Below are 24320 nucleotides of genomic sequence, written 5' to 3'. Positions count from 1 at the left end.
ACTCACAGGGACAGATCCAGGAACGTCACAGATTCACTGGAACAGAAGGGAGTATGGACACGCTAACCTGGAGTATCTGCAAGGTTCTTACTGGGCGCCCGAGTGAGTTTTAGTTAAAAGCTGCTTTTGCTGATAAGCGGAAATTAGAAGGTTTTGCTGTTGCTAGAGAAATTGTTTTAGCCCATTAGGGGTTATGATTGGTCTGATGCAGGGTATAGTCATGATTTGAGTAAAACAATTGGTGAAGGCATTATAAGAAGAATTCTCATTTTAACTATATGAGGGTGAGAAAACAAGCTCTTTGGAACGTAACTCGGGGATTCGGCTCAAGACCAGAACTGCTAGGATTTTTAACTCTTGCATGACCAGACTGTGGAGAAGCCAGAGCCCCAGATGACACAACGCTGACTGGCCATAAGGAGATGTCTGTCTGCTTTATTGGGAGTGGTGAGCATTAGTAGTCTGCTGATCAGTTGTTGATTGCTAATAAATACCTATACATGCTTAAGAATATTCACCGTGTGATAAAGGCTCTTTCACTGGAAAAAGGTCCTGTTAACCCATAGAGGGTCATTGCACCCCAAGGGGGAGGAGAGAGCTGTAAATTGTGAGGGCAAAAGAGGTGGTCTTAAGTGGGGTTCCACAGGGATCTGTTCTGGGTCCAGTGTTTAACATCGTTATTAATGACCTGGATGTATGTACGGAGAGCAGACTGATCAATGCTGCAGATGACACAAAGCTGCGGGGTGGGGGGAAGGAGGTTGCCAACACTTCAGAGGACAGAGCTAAAATTCAGAGGGATTTGGATAAATTGGAGAACTGGGCAATAGGCAACAAAATGAAATTCAACAAAGATCAATGCGAGGTGCACCACGTAGGGAAGGAAAACCAAATGCACAAATACAGAATGAGGCAAACTGGCTCGGCAGCAGAGAAGGATCTGGGAGTGGTGGTGGGTGGGTGTTTGTTAGTGGAAAGGCTTGAATCATAAAAGATGAAGAGTTCAGGTGTACTAAGTGTTTCTTTCAAACTCTGATACTTATGGTAAATAAACCACAAAAGGCTGAAAAAGTTTTGAATCTGTTTCTCTCTCTCTATGCAGATACACCTACAATAACCGTATTTGACAAAACTCGCACACAAACTTAAACCTGTTTCCTGAAAGTATTTTTAATGCTAATAGTTGCATCTACTTGACGTTTTTCTAAATACTTTCTCAACGTTTCAGATAAATTACATCTTTCTTGGAGACAAGTATCAGGGGGTAGCCGTGTTAGTCTGTATCCCCAAAAACAACAAGGAGTCCGGTGGCACCTTAAAGACTAATAGATTTATTTGCGCATAAGCTTTTGTGGGCCCACCGACGGGTTTATTGTACGTCTGGAGCAGATTACAAGACGTTCTCAGGGGCGTCCATCTGGGTCTGTCCCCGTCCAGGTGGAATCAGGCCACTCTTTGTTCCCAGCCCAGAAGTGATTCCTCCTTTCTGTGGCCCACCCCATCTCACCTCCAAGGCCCCGCCTCCATCTTTGGCTTCTTTCCCGGGCAAACAGGTTTCCAGGTGACTCTCTCTTGAGTTCTTTGTTCTCTCCGCTGCCCATAACTGGCTGGCTCCAAGTTCGGATGGGCCTTCGGGTCTTCAGTCGCTAAGTTACAAAGTGTCCAGGCCATGGTCTGGGGTCCAGGCTGCTAGACTGGGTCACACCTGGTCCTCTACAACAACAGACACCCCCCCTCCCACCTTGGGTAGACATGCAGCACATGGGGGAAACTGAGGCACACACAGTATACACACGCAACATTAGGAAAATGTCCCACTTCACCACACAGGTTGCTTAGAGAGGATATGGAATCCCCATCATTGGAAGTTTTTAACAACAGGTTGGACAAACATCTGTCAGGGATGGTCTAGGTTAACTTGGTGCTACCTGAGATTGGGGCTGGACTTGATGACCTTGAGGGCCCTTTTAGCCCAGCATTTCTATGGCTCTATCAATGGTGAAAAGGACATTAGAGGCACTTATAAACTAAACACAGACACTTATTCCTGTCCAACAAAATGCCTCAGCCGATGAGAGCAACAGCGCTGCCAGCTGCGAGTAGACCCGGCCATTTACCATGTTATAATCATGAAATTCTACAGAAAAGACAGACGTCCCCCACCATAGACACACAAGCAGCTACTGCTCACAGATCTCGCGCACCGTCCAGGGTGTGCAGACAGCATTGCGCAGCCAGAGCACTGAGTGCATCACTGAACGCTAGCAAACACTGAACTCTGACTAACAGAGTTTTTATCCATTCACATTTTGGAAATTATTCTATGCAAATAAAACATTATTACAGAAAACTATGACATCTGAAAAGCAAAAAGTGGTTCAGTGAGCAGACAGAGGAGGCCGGAAATCCCACACAGGACACTCCAAGTGCCAGAGAAAAGCTAGGGAGGGGTTGACTGGTTCTTGCAGGGAGACAGAGCAGAGCTCATCCGTCTTCCTCTCTGGGCTCCCCTCACGTCGTGGCACGGACTTCAACAGGCTCAGTTAAGCTGCAGAAGTTAAACACAGGCAACGTCTATTAAAGGGAACCTGCCAGAATGTTTTGCAATGACAGTGCACACTGCTGTGGGACGGTCGCCCTAGTGGCTGCAGGGTTCAGTGGACAAAATCTCGAACCCCGCTGACAAAGCTTGTAGCTCCAGGGTCAGCGACCCGGGTTCCTGGAGCCCCAAGTGCTGGGCTCTGTCCCTCCTGCTTCCTCCCTGCAGTTTCACTGGAGACTGTTCTCTGAAGCAGCTGGAGTTATCCTTGCAAAAGCTGAGCTCAGCCCACGCTGTGTCAGCAGCCACAGAGAAATCCCTCTCACTAGAGTCTTTCACACCTAAATTCATCACATATAAAACAAGGGGGATTTGGCTACAAACCTGTTCCTGCACCCCCATGTAGAGTAGAAGAGAGAGGATATTAGCATCTCTCACAAGGCAGGGTGTCAGCGGAGGTAGTAGATACGGGGACTCCTATCCAAAGGGAACAGTCATCACCTCACTCTTCCCTAGCAGTGAGCTGGTTGGTGCACAGACCAGTCTACAGGGCAGCTCCCCAGGATTTCCATTATTCCCATGCAAAAAATGTCACCACTGCAGGGGGTCAGCACTGCTCTGTGCTCTTCATGCCTCGTCAGAACGGGAGCCCGGAACACTCAACATTCAACGGCTGGCAAAGTAGGAGATGCTGGGCTAAGGATACTTAGGCCAAACAACCTCAACTCTGCCCCCTTCGGTCTGTTCCCAGAGGGGTCCCTCACGCAGACCACAGACGTCACCCTCACCCCCTGCCAATGAACAGCAATTCCCGCCTCTTGAAAAGGGGATAAGGACAACCTGGGGAATTACAGACCAGTCAGATTAACTTCAGCACCCAGAAAGAAAATGGAGCAAATAATTAAGCAATCACTTTGCAAACACCTAAAAGATAACAAGGTGATAAGTAACAGTCAGCATGGATTTGTCAAGATCAAATGGTGTCACACCAACCTGCTAGCTTTCTGTGACAGGGTAACAAGCCTTGTGGATGGGGGAGAAGCGATAGATACGGTATCTCTAGACTTTAGTATGGCCTTGTCTACATTGGCACTTTAGAGCGCTGACATTTCCTTGCTCAGGGTGGGAAAAAACACGCCCCTGAGCAATGCAAGTTTCAGCGCTCTAAAGTGCCCGTGAGGTCACAGCACCGGCGCGGGGAGCCGCTCTCCCAGCGCTTTCAGCTACGCCCCTCGTGGGGGTGGCTTTTTTAGAGCGCTGGGAGAGCTCTCTCCTAGCGACGGTGCCGCGATTACACGCTGGGGTCATGGCAGCGCTTTTACGTTGCTAATGTAGACGAAGCCTAAGACTTCGGCTACGGTCTCACATGGCCGTCTCATAAAGTAGGGAAATACAGCCTAGGTGGACCTACTGTAAGGTGGGTGCAGAACTGGTTGGAAAACCGCTCCCAGAGAGTAGTTATCAGTGGTTCACAGTCAGGCTGGAAGGGCATCACAAGTGGGGTCCCACAGAGATCAGTTCTGGGTCCACTTCTATTCCATGTCTTCAGCAATGATTTAGATGATGGCATAGAGAGTACACTGATAAAGTTTGTGGAGATACTAAGCAGGAAGAAAAGGAGGACTTGTGGCACCTTAGAGACTAACCAATTTCGTGAGCTACAGCTCACTTCATCGAATGCTTATGCTCAAATAAATTGGTTAGTCTCTAAGGTGCCACAAGTACTCCTTTTCTTTTTGCGAATACAGACTAACACGGCTATTACTCTGAAACTCCTCCTAGAGGTGCTTGGCAGGCAGCCCTCCTTCCCAGGTCTGTCCCGACAACACCCAGTTGAAAAGGGACCCTCCCCAGCCCTCCTCAGCATGGTGACAATGAGCAAGTGAGTGAGCGTGGGGGAGAGGGAGCGACGGAGGGGAGGGAGATGGCGTGAGCGGGCCGGGACCTCGGCGAAGGGCGGCACAAGGGTGTTCAGTTTTGTAGGGTGTGGAAGTTGGCAACCCTAGATCCAGGGGCAACAACTCCAACCTCCACAGAGGCTGGGCAGGGGCAGGACATCAGCTTGGAGGGGAGGGGTGGGTGGGGCAGCGACATCACAAAGGCCTTTTGCAGGAACTCAGCCCATTGGGCAAAGGTGGTGGGGAGGGGGTGACCTCACAGAGAGACCCCGACATCAGCCGGGCAGGGCAGAGGTGCAGGTGGGCCAGGGCAGTCTCTGAGACCCCCCCGGCTTTGCTGCCACACGTCTCCTTTTCCACGTCTCCCCTCGAGGACGGGGAGAGAATTAGGATTTCCGTCTGTGAGCATGAGGAGGAGCCTCTGTGGAGTTTTCTCCTTTCCCACCACTGATTGTGCCAGAAAACGAACTTCCCTTGGACAAGGTCAGAGGCTCTGAGAGGTTTGGAACCTGTTGGGTCTGATGCACCTGGTGCAGGCAGAATTCTCGGCACAGAAAACACTGGCTTAAGGGGGCAGAATTTGATTTCCTACCTAGGACTTTGACCCTTGGCATCACTGGGGACCTTAGAGTTTATCCTTTTTGGTTTCCCTTTTCCTCTTTCCTTCCTCCTTTCTCCTCTTCTCTTGCTTCTTTTTTCCCTTTTCCCAGTTTCCCTCCCTCTACCAAGGAGGGGTGTGTGTGGCGTGTGGGCGAGGGATGGGGGGTTGCTCTCATTGCAGGAGGTCCTCACAAAGAGATGGGTCCGGATCTGAGCGTGATCCCCTCTGATGGTGACCTGGGCCGTCCTTTGAGACATCTGGTGAGACCTCTCAGCCTCCCACCCCTCAGCATCTCAATGCTGACTGGCCGAGCTGGGGGATATCGACAGCGAGGAGACTCAGGTCCTTTTGGTCTCCTTTCAAATCAGGCAAATAAGTCACAACCAATCCAATGTATGGGATTAATCTTGCTGCTTCTCTCCATTAATTGTCTCTGAGCAGTTCGTGATCTCCTCTCTTGTTCTAGGTCTTCTAAAATACTTGCTGAATAATTCCTATGAACAACTGTTGGTCTGTAGGTCACCTGAGAGCACTTTATTCCCATCGGTCAATGTATGAGATTCAAGATGTGACAGACAGGATGAAAGTCAGGAGCAGTGTTTCCTCTAATTTGTTACGTCCATGTAGGGAATGAATTTTGTTATGTGCACCAATAGGGAAGTGAGGTGTGACTCCTCACCTGTCTCTTGGTGCAGATTCCAAAATTCATTCTGCACATGGACAGTGTGTGGTAGGGGTGAGGCTGAAGGGTTCGGAGTGTGGGAGGGGGCTCAGGTGGGGCAGAGGGTTGGGGTGTGGGCTGTGGGGTGGGGACAGGGACGAGGGGCTCAGGGCTAGGGCAGAGGGTTGGGGTGCAAGGGTTGAGGGGTCCGGCTGGGGGTGCGGGTTCTGGGGTGGGGCTGGGGATGAGGGGTTTAGGGTGCAGGTTGCCCGAGGGAGAGAGGACTCCCCCCAGCCCTCTCTCACCACAGCAGCTCAGGGCCAGGTTAGAGGCACCTCTCTCCTGGCCACAGCAGCTCCGGTGGGGCCGGGTTGGGACTGTGGGAGGGGACAGGGTTTATTTTTCCTAAGTCAAAAGGGGGAAGGGAAGGAGTTATGCTTCATTTTTTACCTCATAAACTTAGGTCCCGTGTAATCTCCAAGATGCTATGGTAATAAGACACCGTGTCATGTGGTGAGCTCACAAGAGCAGAGGGTGTGAGAACTACAGCAACTGAGAAAGCAAGGGATGTACAGTCAGATTGTTTCAAATGCTGCATTCGTCGGCTGACACTTAACAGCAACGCTTAGCTAACATAATGGAGAAAGGAATTCTCTGCTAAAGATTCAGCATGCCCCTTTGGCCAACTCCACCCGTTCTCTGAAGGCAGAGTGCTCAGAACAACCCCTCCTCACATGAACACACACAAGCGCACAGCTGGGCGCCCAGCACAAAGCAAGGTAGGGGCTTGCTTGGTTTCTTTTAATTTTTACTTTACAAAAGTTTTTTTCAAAAGCATTTCCTGCCCCTGTTCCCCAGGGGAAGGAAGCAGATGGTTGTGGGGAAGGGAACCTCAACGTGGTGGAGCTGGGAATTTGGGGAGAGGCAGAGGGAGGGGAGTAGGTGAGGGGGTGAAGGGGCAGTTGCGCGGGAGGGAGGCTAAAGGGGGTCAGATGGGGCAGCTGGGTGAGAGGTTCGGGGGGAAGGCTGAAGGAGGGCAGTTGGTTGTAGGGGGAGAAGACTGAAAGGGCAGCTGGGGAGGAGCCTGGGAGGCAGGGGGAAGGTTGAGGGGGGCGATGATGGGAGGGGGACCGGGGCAGTTGGGAGAGACTGAAGGGAGTGATGGGGGGCTGAAGAGGTGATGGGGAGGAAGGGGATATTTGGAGGGAGGCTGAAGGGGTGATGAGGTGAAGGGGGCAAGGGGCAGAGAGACAGCTGGGGGGCTGCTCATCCCTACGGGAGGGGAGGGGGAACAGCATCTCCCCTGGTATCAGAAGCTGCTTCTTTATTAGAACTTGCTACTTCACTGTTCCTGAACAGGGTCCTGGGACCAAAAGGTTCAACAGGGAACGAGATAGATTCATGGCGGCTCGGTCCATCAATGGCGATTAGCCAGGATGGGCAGGGATGGTGTCCCTAACCTCTGTTTGCCGTAAGCTGTGAATAGGGCGACAAGGGATAGATCACGGGATGATTCCTGTCTGTTCATTCCCTCTGGAAGGACTTGTGTTCCTCACTGGATGGTCCATCTCAGCACCCCCTTCCCAGGGCTGTGGTGTTAAAGGCCCCGGGTGGCCCAATGCCCAGGGACTGCAACTCTTCTCTAGCTGAAATGGTGGACTGAGCTGCCACAGGAAACTTGATGCAGGGAAATAGTTTACACCCGAGCTCTTTCATTATTTAGCCTCCGGGGACCAACTTCAAAAGGAGTGCTGGAGAGAGCCCCACCACACCACCGTGCTTCACACGCTGACCTGGAACACAGGGACCCTGGTTCAATCCTTCCTCCCTTGCAGACAGTGGGGGGTGATGCTGGCAGCACCAGCTCATGCTCAGGCCTCACTGAACCACAGATCGAGCGCAAAGGCAGGCTTGCCTCGGTGGCAGGACAGAGCAGAGGGCCCAAGGGGAGTGTCTGGGACACCCTCTTCAGGCTTCAGAGGAACAGCCGTGTTAGTCTGTATTCGCAAAAAGAAAAGGAGTACCCTAAGGTGCCACAAGTACTCCTTTCCTCTTCAGGCTGTTACCGTGCCTGGGGAGTTGGCTCTTGGTGGGTGAAATCAAACTATCGAGCTCCCAATCCCCATGGGGTGTGTGCCCTGGTGTGTAACACTCTGCCCCGAGGTTCGTACTCACACCCCGAGCTACGCTAGGCAGCTTTCAGAGTAGCAGCCGTCTTAGTCTGTAATCGCAAAAAGAAAAGGAGTACTTGTGTCACCTTAGAGACTAACAAATTTATTTGAGCATAAGCTTTCAGATGCATCCAATGAAGTGAGCTGTAGCTCACGAACGCTTATGCGCAAATAAATTTGTTAGTCTCTAAGGTGCCACAAGTCCTCCTGTTCTTTTTGGTAAAGTCAAACAGGTCAACAAGGTTACTGGCTACAAAATGGAGATTTTCAGTGGTATTAACTGATAGGCAAAACATCCGAGTTAGTTACCAAAAGAAATAAACACCTTAGCTCGCAGTCTGAACTCTCAACCCTCATAGACTGGGCAACAACAAGACTAAGCAGTTTTTATCCCTCTCCTGGATTTTGCAGTCCATAGCATCCAGATTTCTCCCTTGAAATCTGGGCCAGACCCCTCAGTTGGAGTCTCAAGTCTTCAGTGTCCTTCTTGCTTGCAGTGTAGGTGGATGAAGGAGAAAGGCCAAGCATGGGCCCTTGTGTTTGGGTTTGGTTTTTATACCCTCAGTCCATGTGCTTGGGAAGCACCAGGCATGTCTGGGGGGGCAGGTAGGGGCATTGCTCAATCTCCCAGCAAGGTGGAGCAATTCCCTTGCTGTGGTTTCATGCAGGTGAATCATTGAATGGGAGCTTCCTTGCTGGACAATGTCTATTGATGGGTTGTTTCACACCCCACCCGGGGGTTGCGGACCTTCCTTGCTGGTACCTCTGGGGAAGCTAATTTTTGGCTGATTCCACAACTTACAGCATGTTTCAGTGAAAACCGTATGATTCTTGTCATTTCATAGGCATTGAGGAGACACATATCTAGACAGAGAGAAGAGTGACTTTTGGCAGCTCCTAACCTTTCCCCTGATCCCTTGCATGGCATGGTTTACGTGTAATATCACAATTCAATCCAAGATGAGGAATATGGGGGTTACAGGGCACCTAGAGTAGTAGGATTTTATATTTGCATTTTGCATAATGAAAGATAAGGGATAATCATGTATTAAATGGATTGATGTATGATAGGATTTGACCATATTCTGCCAGCCACCCTTTCTGAGAGCAGGAAGAAACGGCCTCGTGTGCCATTGGTAAAGAGGCATCAGCCAGGTTCTGATGTCTGAAGCTGATTTCAGGCAGGAATAGACCAGAACAGTCCTGGCCACCTTTTGTTTTAGGATAAGGTTTCATTGCAGTATTTGCTAGAAGGTCTTGTTTCTTATCTGCATTACAAATTAAGTTGTGTTTCTTGTCTGCATTGCAAACTAAGTTGCGTAAGGTTCTTTTGTAATCCCTTTAGTAACCGTATCATCTTTTCTAAAATGTTATTCTGCCCGAAAGTCTCCGTCAAATTGTTTGGTGTGAGTGAGAAATGTGTGCATAGTTCAGAATAAGTGTGAAAAGCCATCACAAATGTCCAGATGGTCAAGAAGAAGTGAGAGACTTGAAAACACCAGGAGACAATCAGAAAACATCCATTGTATCCGACGTTAAACATGTTGGCAGCATTGATGACCTCACAGGCGAGGCAGGCACCCCTGAATGCAAAACAACAAACAAGAGCTTACGATGGGAAAACCACCAAAACCACCAAATGATAACAGCGGAAAACCCGGAGATTAACCCCATTTAAGGATTAACGATTACAGAATGACATTGCAAAATCCATAGAGTAAAGTGGGAATTGACAAGTATAAAGCTGGGGTGTTTTGCCATAAGACTCTGGGTTCAGTCCTGGAAAGCCTCTGAGCATCAGATCACAACCTATGGAGCCCAGCTCCTCGCTTGTGTTTCATCTAACTGGCCATTAGATTGACAAGAGCTACAGCAAACTGGTAACTGTAAGACCATCTGCAGGGTGTGTGTGTGTGTGTGAATGCATACGCTAAGAGTTGTATTTTCAAGAAATGCGGCGTATTGCCTTTTCCCCTGAAAAGATCCCATGTGCTTCTTATAAGCATAACGCTCCCCCAAGGTATAGAGTGTCACAAACACATCCCATGACTCTGCCCCCAACAACTGGAACTAGGATATGAATGTGGAAGAAACAGGAAGAATTGTGCTAATGGTATATTTACAGTAACTGGAAAGCAGGAAAGTAAAAGGAGCTGAAAAGGAGCTTTCATAACCACAGCATATGGCAAGGAGACCCAGAGATTTTGAGAACAGTTTCCATGATGGCACTAAGGTAACAGAAATGGCCAGGAAGTAACACAGGGAATTAATGAATTACCATCTCGCTTGAATAAATCTCTCTGTCCCGCTCACTGTCCCGTTCCTTCTCCTTTTTCTTTGTTGTTGGTCCAGAAGTAGCTTTTTTCCCCTGCTTAGAAAGCATGATTGGCTGTCGGTTGCCCCATCCTCTTCTGGGAGCATGTGCAGAGAACTAAAAAAGCTTTCAAAGACTGGGCTCTTTCCGTTTTGATTTTCCTTCCACGCTCTGCCGGCCTGTGTCCTTGCTGCCTTTTTGCTGCTGCTTCCAGGTGGTTGGTTTGAGGTCCATGGGGTCTGTGGTGTCCCGGTTTGGGTGGGTTATTGGAGGAGGGGGAGGACTAGTCTATGGCAGCAGCCTGCGATTTGCCTTGCCTGCCCGGCTTGTGCTTTTGGCTTCACTTTTGGGTTTTGATTTTTTTCTTCCACTGTCATCAGTTCATCACTTCACCACGTAACCCTCCAGAGCCTGGCTCAGAGCTGGAGGCAGGAGGAGAGAGACAAGAGTGAGATTTCAGTGTCTCCAGATAGGGACCATGGCTCCAGGAGGCCCCAACCAACACTATGGGGTTTTTAATCCATAGCTGTTGGTGGGTCTTGGGGAAACCCTGGTGCACCAGCGGGGGAGGGTGTCTGACGGGAGTGGGTGGGATGGTGGGTGGGGGGGAGGTGGCAGAGCTGGGAGGTGGAGGGGTCTGTGTGGTGGGAGCTGTGGGAGGGTAGGGGATGGATTGGTGCTGTGGGAGGAAGAGAGGGGGGTTGTTGGCAGGGGGCGATTGCGTTGTAGGGATAGGGACTGGGTCTGGGAGGGATCTGGGGAGGGAGAAGCTATAGGGGACTTGGATCGGGGACTTGGGTCAATGGCATGGCTGTGGCGGTTGGGTTGGGAGGTAGTGAGGGGCAGCACCATGGCCCCAGGGGGACACAGCATGGCTGTGGGGGGCTGTGGAGGGGGGCGTGGGGGGGTGGCACAGCTGGGTGGGGCGGCTGCAGCCTGGCTTGGTGTGAGGAGGGCAGTCGGGGGGGACTGTGGAGGGGCTCGGCCACACTGGGACCTGGGGGCTGGTGGGGAGGGGCAGTGGGGTGGCAGCCGGCCATGGCTGTTGGTCGGTCTTGGGGCATCTCAGGTGAGGGGCCCCAGCAGGGGACGGGGGGTCTGGCAGTGCCCCCAGGGAGAGAAGGGGAGACCTGCCCCCCAGGGAGCTGCTCCCGGGGCAGCCTGTGGGGGGCAGGGGGGCCCAGGCTGCTCCCAGCAGGGGCTGCAAGTTCCTGCCCCGGGCAGAGGGAAGCTGCTGCAGCTCCCCGGGGTTGGGGGGCAGCGACATGTGGGGAGCGAGCGGCAGAATGGGGGCCGGGGACTCTGAGCTGCTCCGCCCGGCCCCGAGCTCTGGAGAGCCCCCGCCCCCCCCCCCCGCTGTTCCCCGCCCCGCAGCCTCCACTCCCGGCACCGCCGGCCCATGCTCCGGGCAACGGGGCTACGAGCCTGGCCAGCCCCGGGGCTCTGTGCGGCGCGGCCCGGCAGCCGGTCCTGGGGCAGCCGCCCCCAGCCCCCGGGGCTCCAGGCAGCACGGTCAGGGGGCAGGGAGTGGGGGAGGAGGAAGGGGGCTGGGATAGAGGGCAGGGGAGTTCGGGGGGTGGTCAGGGGTGGGGGGTGGATGGGGTCGGGGCGGTCAGAGGGCGGGGAACAGGGGGTTGAATGGGGGCAGGAGTTCCCAGGGCGGTCAGGGAGAAAGGGTGGTTGGATGGGTCCGGGGGTCCAGGGGGCAGTCAGGAAGCAGAGGAGGGGGTGGATGGGGCGGTGGGGAGCAGTCGGGGTGGGAGTTCCAGGGAGTTCCGGTCAGAGGACAGGGAGAAGGGGTGGTTGCATGGGGCAGGGGTGCTGGGGGGCAGTCAGAAAGGACAGGAGGGGTTGGAAGGGGCAGTGGGGGGCAGTTAGGGCAGGGGGCAGTTAGGGGAGGAGAGTCTGGGGGTGGTCAGGGAGAAGAGGTGGTTGCATGAGGCAGGGTTCCCAGGGGGGCAGTCAGTAAGGAGATGGAGGGGTTGGATGGGGCAGCAGAGGCAGTTAGGGGCTGAGGGGATCCAGGTGCGGTCAGGGGACAGAGAGCAGGGGGGTGGATGGGGAAAGGGTCCTGGGGGGCCCCTCAGGGAACAGAGGGGTTGGATGGGGCAGGAGGCCCGGGGCGGCCGTCAGGAGGCAAGAAGCGGGGTGGGGGGCAGATGGGGGCAGGGGCCAGGCCATGCCTTGCTGTTTGGGGAAGCACAGCCTTCCCTAACTGGCCCTCCATACAATTTCTGAAACCGGATCCGGCCCTCAAGCCAAAAGTTTGCCTGCCCCTGGCTTAGGGCCTGGTTTATGCAAAGTCCCATTGGGAGTGTGTGAACATTGCCCCATTTCTGAAACTGGAAACAACCCCCCGGACAGGGCTGGGAAAACAGAGCAGAGCTCTGGAGCCTGAACCCCCTCGTCAGAGACTGCGATGAAATCCTCTCAGGCATTGGCATCCTGACAGCAGGATTATCTGACTATGTCGACTCTCTCCTCAGGCCCTACATGACCAGCACCCCTAACCAATGCCTGAAATGACGGGGCATCCAGGATTTCCTGGTTTATGGATCTTGGGTAGCAGATAGAAGACGCTTGCTCGGGGTTCCAGGGGCGTGTCTGTGCAGATTTGTTCTTGTGCTTTTTCAGGGAGTTTCTTGAGCAGATGGTGTCGTTTCTCTTGCTAACCCTGGGTGGGATCAGAGGGGAATGGGCTGCAGATTGTGGTGTTGGAGAGCTGCCTAGCCGCCTCTTGTTCATATTCCGACCTATTCATGACGACGACAGCACCTCCTTTGTCAGCCTTTTTGATTCTGACGTCAGACTTGTTCCTGAGGCTGTGGATGGTGTTGTGTTCTGCACAGCTGAGGTTATGGGCCAAGTGATGCTGCTTTTCTACCACTTCAGCCCGTGCTCGTCGGCGGAAGCACTCTACGTAGAAGTCCAGTCTGCTATTTCGACCTTCAGGAGGAGTCCACGCAGAATCCTCTTTTTGTAGTGTTGGTAGGAAGGTCTCTGTGGATTAGTGTGTTGGTCAGAGGCACGTTGGAAATATTCCTTGAGTCAGAGACGTCAAAAGTAGGATTCCAGGTCACTGCAGAACTGTATCATGTTCGTGGGGGTGGAGGTGCAGAAGGAGAGGCCACACAAGAGACCCACTTCCTGGACACTACAGTGCTAATAAGCGATGGTCACATAAACACCACCCTATACCGGACCGTTATACTTACCTACATGCCTCCAGCTTTCATCCAGACCACATCACACGATCCATTGTCTACAGCCAAGCTCTAAGATACAACCGCATTTGCTCCAATCCCTCAGACAGAGACAAACACCTACAGGGTCTTTATCAAGCGTTCTTAAAACTACAATACTCACCTGCTTAAGGGAAGAATACCCAGAAGTCACCTTCTCCAGGAGAGGCCCAATAAAGAAAGAAACAGCATGCTACCAACCGTCACCCTCAGTCCCCAACTAAAACCTCTCCAGCGCATCATCAAGGTTCTACAACATATTCTGAAGGACGACCCATCACTCTCACAGACCTTGGGAGACAGGCCAGTCCTCGCTTACAGACAGCCCCCCAACCTGAAGCAATACCAACAACCACAGAACAAAAACACTAACCTAGGAACCTATCCTTGCAACAAAGCCCGTTGCCAACTCTGTCCACATATCTATTCTAGGGACACCATTATATGACCTAATCACATCAGCCACATCATCATGGGCTCGTTCTCCTAAACATCTACCAATGTGATCTATGCCATCATGTGCCAGCAATGCCCCTCTGCCATGTGCATTGGCCAAACTGGACAGTCTCTACGCAAAAGAATAAATGGACACAAATCAGATGTCAAGAATTATAACATTCAAAAACCAGTCGGAGAACACTTCAACCTCCCTGGTCACTCAATTTCAGAGCTAAAAGTCGCAATTCTCCAACAAAAAATCTACAAAACCAGACTCCAATGAGAAACTGCAGAATTGGAATTAATTTGCAAACTGGACACTATTAAATTAGGCTTGAGTAAAGACTGGGAGTGGATGGGTTATTACACTAAGTAATAGCTGTTTCCCCATGCTAAGTTCCCCCCTACTGTTACTCACACCTTCCTGTCAACTGTTTGAAATGGGCCATCCTGATTATCACTACAAAAGTTTTTTTCCTCCTGCTGATAATAGCCCACCTTAATTGATTAGTCTGTTCGAGTTGGTATGGCAACACCCATCTTATCATGTTCTCTGTGAATATATATCTTCCTACTGTATTTTCCACTGGATGCATCCGATGAAGTGGGTTTTAGCCCAGGAAAGATTATGCCCAAATACACTTGCTAGTCTCTAAGGTGCCACAAGTACTCCTCGGGTTTTTTTGCTGATATAGACTAACACGGCTACTGCTCTGAAATAAATGATTGCATCTCTCCCCAAAATAGATCTATAAGCACAAAGAACACCATGGAGACCAGGGCCTTTAAACATTAGGAAATATGAGAGTTAAGGTCACGTGTACATACTTCGCGCAGGGCAGGGGTGGGTGTGGCAGTGACATCACAAGGGCCTTTTGCAGCACTCAGCTGATTGGTCAAAGGAGGTGGGAGGCGGTGACCTCACAGAGAGTCCATGACAATGGCCAGGGAGGACAGGCTGCAGGGCAGGGGGATCTCAGAGACCCCTGGGGCTTTGCTGCAGGGAGTCTCTTTCTTGAGGTGTCTCCTTGAGGACTGAGAGAGAATTCAGGGTCACGTATGTGAGCGCGAGGTGGAGCCTCTCTGGAGTTTTCTCCTTTCCCACTGCTCATTGAGCGAGAAGACAGACGTCCCTGTGGAGAAGGTAAGAGCCCCAGAGAGGTTTGGTACCTAGGCAGGCTGAACCACCCGGTGCTGGCCAAATTCTAGGCACGGAAAACACTAGGTTAAGGTGGGACAATTTTCCTCCAGCTCGCTCTTTGTCCCTTAGAGTCATTGGGGTTTGTCTTTTTTGGTTTCCCTTTTCCTGCTTCCCTCCCTCCACTGGAGAGGAGGGGACTGCTCTCTAGCCCTCATGGTGGGAGGCCCTCCCAAAGAGATGGGACAGGAAGCATGCTCTGAGAGTGCTCCTCACTGGTGACCTGAGCCATCCCTGGGCCATCTGGGAAACCCTCTGCCCTGGAAATGCTGCTGGAAATGGCCTACCTTGATTATCACTACAAAAGGTCCGTCCCCCCGCCCCCGCTCTCCTGCTGGTCATAGCTCACCTTACCTGGTCATTCTTGTTACAGTCTGTATGGTAACACCCATTGTTTCATGTTTTCTGTGTATATAAAATCTCCCCTCCGTATTTTCCACTACATGCATCCGATGAAGTGAGCTGTAGCTCACGAAAGCTTTATGCTCAAATAAATCTGTTAGTCTCTAAGCTTAGTTAGTGTGTTTTGCCTTATTTGCTTAGTAGTCTGCTTTGTTCTGTTTGCTGTCTCTTTAGCCACCAAAAATCTGCCTTTTATAGTTAATGCAATTTATTTTGTTTATTATTAAACCCAGTTTATGTAATTTCTAATGGGGGCAGGGGGGCAAGAAACCGTCCACATCTCTCTTCACATTGAGGAAGAGGGCGACATTTTATGAGCTTGTGCTGTACAGATATTTCTATACAGTGCAAGAAAATATTATTTTGGGTTTATCCCCCAGCACAGGTGTGCAGGTGAGTGCTGGGTGAATCCTCTCACACGGAGCTGACTTCAGTCTATGGCTGCAGTGGGGTGTGGCCCTACCTGTGTGTGTGCTGCAAGAGACCGGAGAGCCGAATTCAGCAAAACAGGGAGAGGGAATCTAGGCTGGTGGAGCAGGAGAACCCCCCAGTACATGGGGGGGTCCAACCCATCACAGATTGATTGTAGACACACGTTTGAAAAACCTGTGAGATAGCAAAATAATTGTATTTTCTGAGATCAATGCAAAGGAGTCATGAAATCTTTAATTTTTATAAAAGTTTATTGATTTTGCAGAACAAGCAGAACTAACATTGTCAGAATGAAGAACACTAGAATGAAGTAATAGGAGAGTAAAGCATGTGCTACATAACAAAACCCAAAACTTATTAACATAGCATTACCATTTGTAGCATATAGCATAGTGTTAACATACATATGCTACCCCTGAGGGAATTCTGTGCCCACAAAAATAAAAATTCAGTGCACGATATTGTAAAATTCTGCATCTTTCATTTGTCAAAGCAGCACAATATAATCATACCATTTTCAGTTGTTTTGGTAATTTATTTCAAAATAGCTGTCAACAATACAGACAACAAAACAGATTCAGGAAATGGGTTTTGATAAATAGATTGCTTACCAGGCACATCTCTAGGGCTCCACAGGGCAGATGGCAATATTAATATATTTCCATGGATGTCAAGCACAGAAGGATATGTTTACCCAGCAAAGAAAACCCTGTGGCTGTGCAGTGTTTAGATGTTGCTTGTAATTATTAGAATTGGGAGCTCTAGCTGTTGGGAGTCTGAAAGGACAGGAAACAGGAAGGAGAGGGGAGGAGTTGATAGGCTGGAAGAAAGCTACAGAGGGTGCAGCTGCAGCTTGGTAAAGAGGTTTCCACTTTGAAAATTGAGTCCTGTTGAAGCTTGTTCGTACCTTGCCTGGTTGATACAACATTTTGGCAATGAGGATGGATCTTCTGCCTCTGAACCCACCTGCAGCCTTTCTGCAATGCTCAGCTGAGCCTCCAATTTATTTTACTACCTGGATCCATAGGTTTGAGACTTATCTGCTTGCAATCAGTGCTACAGAGATTTCTGAAGTGAGAAAGCTTACTCTGCTAATCCACTGCCTTGGAGCAGAAGGGCAGTGTTTATTTTACACTTTTCCCCTTGCAGATGATAAATATGAGACTACACTCCTACATTAAGGATTTTTTTTGGTGCCAAAAGTGAATGTAGTAGCTAATCGCTACAGATTTTGCCAGCGTGAGCAGAAACCAGGAGAAACGAGAATGCAGTATATTGCTTCCCTGAGGAGTCTGATTGTAATTTGTGACTTTGGGAATATGGCCGATGAGATGATTAGAGACCAGCTCATTGAGAAAACAACCATGCTTCATGTAAGACAACACTTACTTCTAGAACCACAACTTAGACTGGAAAATGCAATAACCATTGCTACTCAGATTGAGTCAGCTACAGCTGAAGCCAAAATAATGAGCATGGATACAGGAGGCACAGTCCAGGCTGTGACTCCTTTGCAGAAAAGTTCACTACTACCGCAGACACACAATTGCAAGAGGAAAACTAATGAAAAAACACCAAATCAGCAAATTCAAAATAGAGTAAAAGCATGTTTTCGCTGTGAATCACCACAACACCTTGCAAGCTACACAGGATGTCCAGCAAAAGTAGCTCAGTAAAATCATTGCAAAAAGATTGGACATTTTGCTTAAGTATGTCGCAGCAGCCAGTTGGATCAACAGGTGCATACAGTTACAATACCAGATGTTACTGTGCTGAGCGTGGACAAAATCACGACTGCACATATTCCAGAACAAATAAAGTGCACTGTAAACGTTTCTGCCATACCCTCAGGCAAACCACACTCTATTCAGCTAATGTCGGACACTGGCTCAGCAGTATCTATACTGCCTGATTCCATCTATCTGCATTACTTTAAAGATGTGCCTCTGACTGGACCCAAACTTCACTTGGTGTGCTTTTTGAAAAACCATGTTCCAGTACATGGCTGCCTGCCAGTAATAGTTACTTTTGGTGATTGCTGTGTAACTGCAGAGTTCTACATTCTCCACAAAGGCCCTCCTATCCTTGGCAGAGATGTATTGACTGCTTTAAATCTCAGGGTAGTTAATGGATGAATTGATCTTCCTCAGCAAAGCACTCTTGCGGCACACACACCAGTTTCAGCTGGGACCCAGCACCAGGTTGAGGAGAAACTCAGCTGTGCTTATGGGTTTCTGCATAAAGTTAAAATGCGGAATAATGTGATGCCTGTACGACAGAAGTTACGGCACTTACCATTTTCAGTCAGGGAAGCTGTTTCAGAGGAACTTAGAAAACTTGTTCAAAAGGACATTATTGAAGAGATCTACTCCTCAGAATGGGTTTCACCTGTTGTAGTGACGCAGAAGAAGCATGGAGGCATTCGCCTTTGTGTGAACTTAAGAGAGCCAAATAAAGCTATTGTGATTAACAGCCATCCTCTTCCTCACATAGAAGAAGTATTTGCAGAACTCCATGGAGCAAAGATGTTTTCTACCCTTGATTTGCAGAGCGTGTACCACCAGGTTATGTTGCATGCAGATAGTAGAGACCTCACAGCATTTATTACACATGAGGGACTATTTTGTTTTAAACATGTTCCATACAGTCTCGCATCTGCCCCAAGTGCCTTTCAAAAAATGATGTCATTGATTCTGAAGAATCAACATGGAGTTCAGTGCTCTCTGGATGACATTATCGTGTTTGGAAATACTTCTGAGGAGCATGACAATAACCTGCAGTCTGTACTAAACTGTATCAGCAAAGGAGGCCTCCAGCTCAATAGGTCCAAATGCAAATTTAGACAAACTGAACTCTCCTTTCTGGGGCATTCAATTTCACAGGCTGGACTAAAACCTGATCCAGATCATATCATGGCAATTTCAAATGCTCCTCCTCCAACAGATTTGCAAACCTTACATTCCTTCTTGGGTCTTACCTCCTGGTATGCAAAATTCATTCCCAGTTATGCTTCTGTCATTGAACCGTTATGGGAATTACTATGGAGAAGTTCAACCTTAGTGTGGACGACGGATGCACAAGCTAGTTTCAAAATGGTGAAAGACTTGATTGTACCTAGTCCAGTACTTGCACTATTCAGTCCTGCATTGCCCACAATTGTAACTGCAGATGCTTCTGATTATGGACTTGGGGCTGTTCTCACACAACTGCATGAGGACAACACAGAGAGGACTGTTGCATTTGCTTCAAGGACACTAAGTAATGCTGAGAGGAAATATTCTACAGTCCAAAAAGAAGCACTTGCTTGTGTCTGGGCTACTGAAAAAAGGAGAACTTACCTGTGGGGCCGCACGTTCAAGTTGCGCACAGACCGCAGCCCTTTGACGACGTTGCTCACCACGAAAGGACTGGGAAGAGCAGGATACTGTACTGCTCGATGGTCTGCAGGACTACTCTCTTTCAATTAGGAACTGGAATATAAGCCTGGAAACCAAAATGTGGTCGCTGATTGCCTTTCTCGCCTGCCTTTGCCTTCACCAGATGGTCCACCGGAGGATGAGGATGTCCTGGTTGCGCTTATTACAAGCGCTCTCACTGCAGTTACAAGAGAACAATTTCAAGCTGCTTGTTCAACGGGTCCAATTCAACAAAAACTACTGGGATTTCTGACAAAGAGATGGCCCAGTCACCCTAAAAACCTTGACCCAGTTTTGCTGCCTTATTTTAGAGTTTGGGATGAACTTTCTTTGTTTGATGGCTGTGTGCTACGAGGTACACACCGGCTCCCTGCGCCAGAATAATTACAGTCAAACCTCATACACTTGGCACATGATACTCATCGAGCAAGTGTCCGAACCAAACAACGACTACGGGATCTGTATTGGAGGCCAGGGATGGACTCTCAAACTGAAGCACTCATAAAATCCTGTGTCACTTGCCAAATGCATGGTAAGACAGCAGTGACATGTACCCCTCCATTATAGGCTGTTCCTCTTCCTGCATCTGCATCGGAAAAAGTGGCGATTGATATTGTAGGTCCTTTTGATACTGCTCCAATTGACTGCCATTATGCCATCACTTTAATAGACTATTTCAGTAAATGGCCTGAGGTAGCGTTTACATCGCAAATCTCTTCTGCTACAGTAATTAAGTTCCTCTCTTCAGTTTTTAGCAGGGAAGGTAACCCCAAAGAACTGGTTTCAGATAATGGTAGTCAATTTACTTCCCTGGAGCTTGAAACTTTTCTAGCAGAGAGGAACATTTTACACAGAAGGTCATCCCTATATTACCCTTAAGCCAATGGGGAAATCGAACGTTTAACAGAAGTTTGAAAGAGAGTTCGCAAACGGCTAAACTGGAAGGGCTATTCTGGATTCCCTTCACTACTGATTTCTTGCAAGCATACCGGGCTACACGACATGCCACAACGCAAAGATCACCCGCAGAGTTACTGCATGGGAAACAGATGAATACTAAACTGAACATTGCCGGATTGTTAAAGGCACGACCAGATGCCCCAAACGAGGATGATGTGAGAAAGACAGCTGAACAGAACCAAGCAAAGTCTAAGGCTTTCACAGACAAGCAATGGGGTGCTAAGGAACCAAAGTTTGAGTGTGGTTCCTTCGTTAGAATACGAAAACCTGGAATTTTACGCAAAGGGGACCATAAATTCACAGCTCCTCTTAAAATCATGGAGAAGAAGGGACCTTACACCTATCGACTTTCTGATGGGCGGGTATGGAATGAAACTTCTCTGGCACCTACCTATGCACCAAGAGGAGATTACGCCAACACCCAGTCTGCATGGGATGACTTCACCGTAGTACCAACACAACAAGACATTGCACTGAAACCGGGGCTTGAGGGACGGCCTGTCAGACCCAGACGACCACCTGTCTAGACAAGAGACTAGGTTATATAGTATCTCCAGCGTTTTCAGTGTCATATTTCTGCCAACTGTATAGTGTCTTGTTTCATACTTGTTCCTGTGGTTAGAACAATAATGTTTATTTTAATTGGGAGAGTTTCTTAACAGAGGAGGGAATGTGGTGTTCAGATGTTGCTTGTGATTATTAGAATTGGGAGCACTGGCCATTGGGAGTCTGAAAGGACAGGAAACAGGAAGGAGAGGGGAGGAGTTGAGAGGCTGGGAGAGAGCTACAGAGGGTGCAGCAGCAGCTTGGTAAAGAGGTTTCCACTTTGAAAATAAAGTCCTGTTGAAGCTTGTTTGTACCTGGCCTGGTTGATACAACAGGCTGGTGCATGCCAGCGGAGTTGACTTAAGCTTCTGGGGCTTGGCTATGGGGCTGTTTCATTGCTGTGCAGACTTCTGGGCTCAGACTAAAGCCAGAGCTCTGAGACCCTCGCACCCTGTAAGGTCCTAGAGCCTGGGCTCCAGCCCCAATCCAGCAATCTGCATAGCAGTGAAACAGCACAAGGGCCAGGCCTGCCCCAGAAACACCTTTGGACCCTGCCTGTCCCTCCGTGCCGGGTGCACCGAGATAGCAAATGAGAAGGACAGAGTCTCGTACACATGCCCAGCCCTTCCCCCCAATCCAGGTGTGGGCAGGCAGGCTCAGTCTGGCAGGATCCAAGTGGGGAGGGGCTTCAGATGGGGTGATGCAGATGTGCAGGGAGAAGGTTCTGTGTGGGGCACTGTGAGTGCAGTTGCCTCAGTGTGGGTGTGGGGGGCATCTGGGTGCAGTGGGAAGGGGACTCTGCAGGGAGGTCCGGGGAAGATGGTTGGGGCTTGGCAGGCATGTCTGGGTACGGGGGACTCAGTGGAGGGATCCGGGCACTGGGGGAGCTTTGCGGGGTGGTCCAGGTGCAGGGGGGTGGGTAGAACATTGCATCATGGGATACCTGCTCAGAATGCGGCAAAGTAATTTAACAACATCACAACACCAGACGCACTGGTTCAGAAGGGAAGTTGTTTGCTTGTGCCCTGCCTCTGGACTCACACAGGTGTGGTAGAAAAACATAGACAGGAAAGCCTGTCCTGTGCAGACAAGGCCTAAGATCAGAGTTTCTTTCCTATTCCCCTTTAGATGAAACCACCTGGATTCCCTTCGTAGCCCAGGGGGGCTGTAAGTACACTGTGAAGTTCCTTTCACTCGACATTACCACGAGTTCATAAAAGCAGCCAGTTAACTGTCTAACAGAATCTCTAATGATCATTTTTGTTCCATTCTAGGTTGATCAGGTATTTTGAGATACCAGGGAATTAGATTCAATATTTTTTCTCTGTCATGACTCTGAAGTGAACATTGTGATATTTTTTCTGATAAGTGCCTGTATAAAAAAATGAAGTAGAAAGCTAATCAGAAAAGAAACATATTGTAGTTAATGCATCTGGATTCTAAATGTCTGCGGATTAATCCCCCAACCCTGTGGAGTAGGTACAAGAAATGTGGTCATGGATTTCACATTCTTAGTCCAGGGCTTTGTAGAGGAGACATGTATCATGAAGGAGAACTACAGAACCATAACAGTGGCAGTATATAACTCTAAAGGGAACAATCAGCACCTCAGTCATCTAGATAACCCGTCTAGATCTAGGAATGCATGGTACCTGTAGGGAATAAACAGCAGAGCCCTCCTAGACTCTGTAATTTAAAAGAAACATGTCAAGAGACTTTCCTGAAGGTCCCGTCTCAACCCATGAAGGCCCATTTTCGCATTCTTCTCCTCTGCAGATGAATGATTCTGAGAAATTCAGACCCATGTTATTCCTCCTCATGCAAAGCAAGAAAATCACAAATAAACCATCATCCCCACTAAGCCTTGGTCAGGGCATTGCATTTCAAATCCAGTGGAGACCATTATTGCTCCTGAATGTATCCATTTTATTAAATAATTTACTGTCAAGTATAAATGAAAAGTCACAGAGAATAAGATAATAAGGTTGTAGCTGAGTGGCAGCAAAAGTCTCTTCTGTTCTCTATTGGTGCTCATACCATGTTCCTCCCCACAGTGTCTGATCACCTTTCAGTAATGTGATAAGCAACCTTCTGCCTATGTTTTTTGTCCTTTCATCCTTTCTGGGGGAGAAGTTCTGCAGAAAAGGACCTGGGGATTACAGTGGATGAGAAGCTGGATATGCGTCAGCAGTGTGCCCTTGTTGCCAAGAAGGCCAACAGCATATTAGGATGAATTAGTAGGAGCATTGCCAGCAGGTGGAGGGAAATTATTATTCTCCTCTATTCAGTACTGGTGAGGCCATGTCTGTTGTGCCCAGTTTTTTGGGACCCCACTGCAGAAAGGATGTGGATAAATTGGAGAGAATCCAGCAGACACCAACGAAAATGCCTAGGGGCTGGGGCACATGACTTAGGAAGAGAGGCTGAGGGAACTGGGTTTAATTTAGTCTTCAGAAGAGAAGAGTAAGGGGGGATTTGATAGCAGCCTTCAACTACCTGAAGGGAGGCTCCAAAGAGGATGGAGCTCGGCTGTTCTCAGTGGTACCAGATGACAGAACAAGGAGCAATGGTCTCAAGTTGCAGTGGTGGGAGGTCTAGGTTGGATATTAGGAAACACTATTTCACTAGGAGGGTGGCGAAGCACTGGAATGGGTTACCTAGGGAGGTGGTGAAATCTCCGTCCTTAGAGGTTTTTAAGGCCTGGCTTGACAAAGCCCTGGTTGGGATGATTTAGTTGGTGTTGGTCCTGCATTGAGCAGGGGGTCGGACTAGATGACCTCCTGAGGTCTCTTCCAACCCGGATATTCTATGATTCTATTAGTCTGATGTTCAGTCGCGTCTGAGCTCTAATGGAATTTCTTACCATAATTTCATAGATTCATAGATATTAAGGTCAGACGGGACCATTATGATCATCTAGTCTGACCTCCTGCACAATGCAGGCCACAGAATCTCACCCACCCACTCCTGCAATAAACCTCTCACCTATGTCTGAGCTATTGAAGTCCTCCAATCCTGGTTTAAAGACTTCAAGGTGCAGAGAATCCTCCAGCAAGTGACCCGTGCCCCATGCTACAGAGGAAGGCGAAAAAACCCCAGGGCCTCTTCCAATCTGCCCTGGAGGAAAATTCCTTCCCGACTCCAAATATGGCGATCAGCTGAACCTTGAGCGTCTGGGCAAGATTCACCAGCCAGATACCCAGGAAAGAATTCTCTATAGTATCTCAGATCCCACCCTATCCCACCCCAGATCAGGGAGGTATTTATAGGGTTTCTCACCTGTGTGTATTCTCTGATGTGCAATAAAGTCTGAGCTCTTACTGAAGCTTTTCCAAATATCACAGCATTTGAAGGGCTTCTCTCCAGTGTCACCCTCCAATGCCTATTAAAGCTGTCACTTAGCTTTCCCCACACTCAGGGCATTTATAAGTGTAAGCAGAGTCAGGATGAGCTCCACCCTGACATCTGGTGGTGAGGTGTGGCAAGTTGTGGAAAAGAACTT

General features: G+C 49.3%; 1 long non-coding RNA gene across 1 annotated transcript; it reads right to left on the bottom strand.

Moving 5' to 3' along the window:
- Positions 1 to 9839: 9839 nt before the first annotated feature.
- LOC142072248 (uncharacterized) lies at positions 9840 to 22601 on the bottom strand. Its single transcript, XR_012668703.1, has 3 exons — positions 20664 to 22601; positions 19235 to 19490; positions 9840 to 10606 (listed from the first exon to the last, which is right to left on the bottom strand). It is a non-coding gene; the product is annotated as an uncharacterized LOC142072248 (long non-coding RNA).
- Positions 22602 to 24320: the final 1719 nt, after the last annotated feature.

Source organism: Caretta caretta, chromosome 5 (genome assembly GCF_965140235.1).
Source record: "Caretta caretta isolate rCarCar2 chromosome 5, rCarCar1.hap1, whole genome shotgun sequence".
Classification (NCBI taxonomy): domain Eukaryota; kingdom Metazoa; phylum Chordata; order Testudines; family Cheloniidae; genus Caretta; species Caretta caretta.
This window is presented reverse-complemented; position numbering and strand designations above follow the sequence as displayed.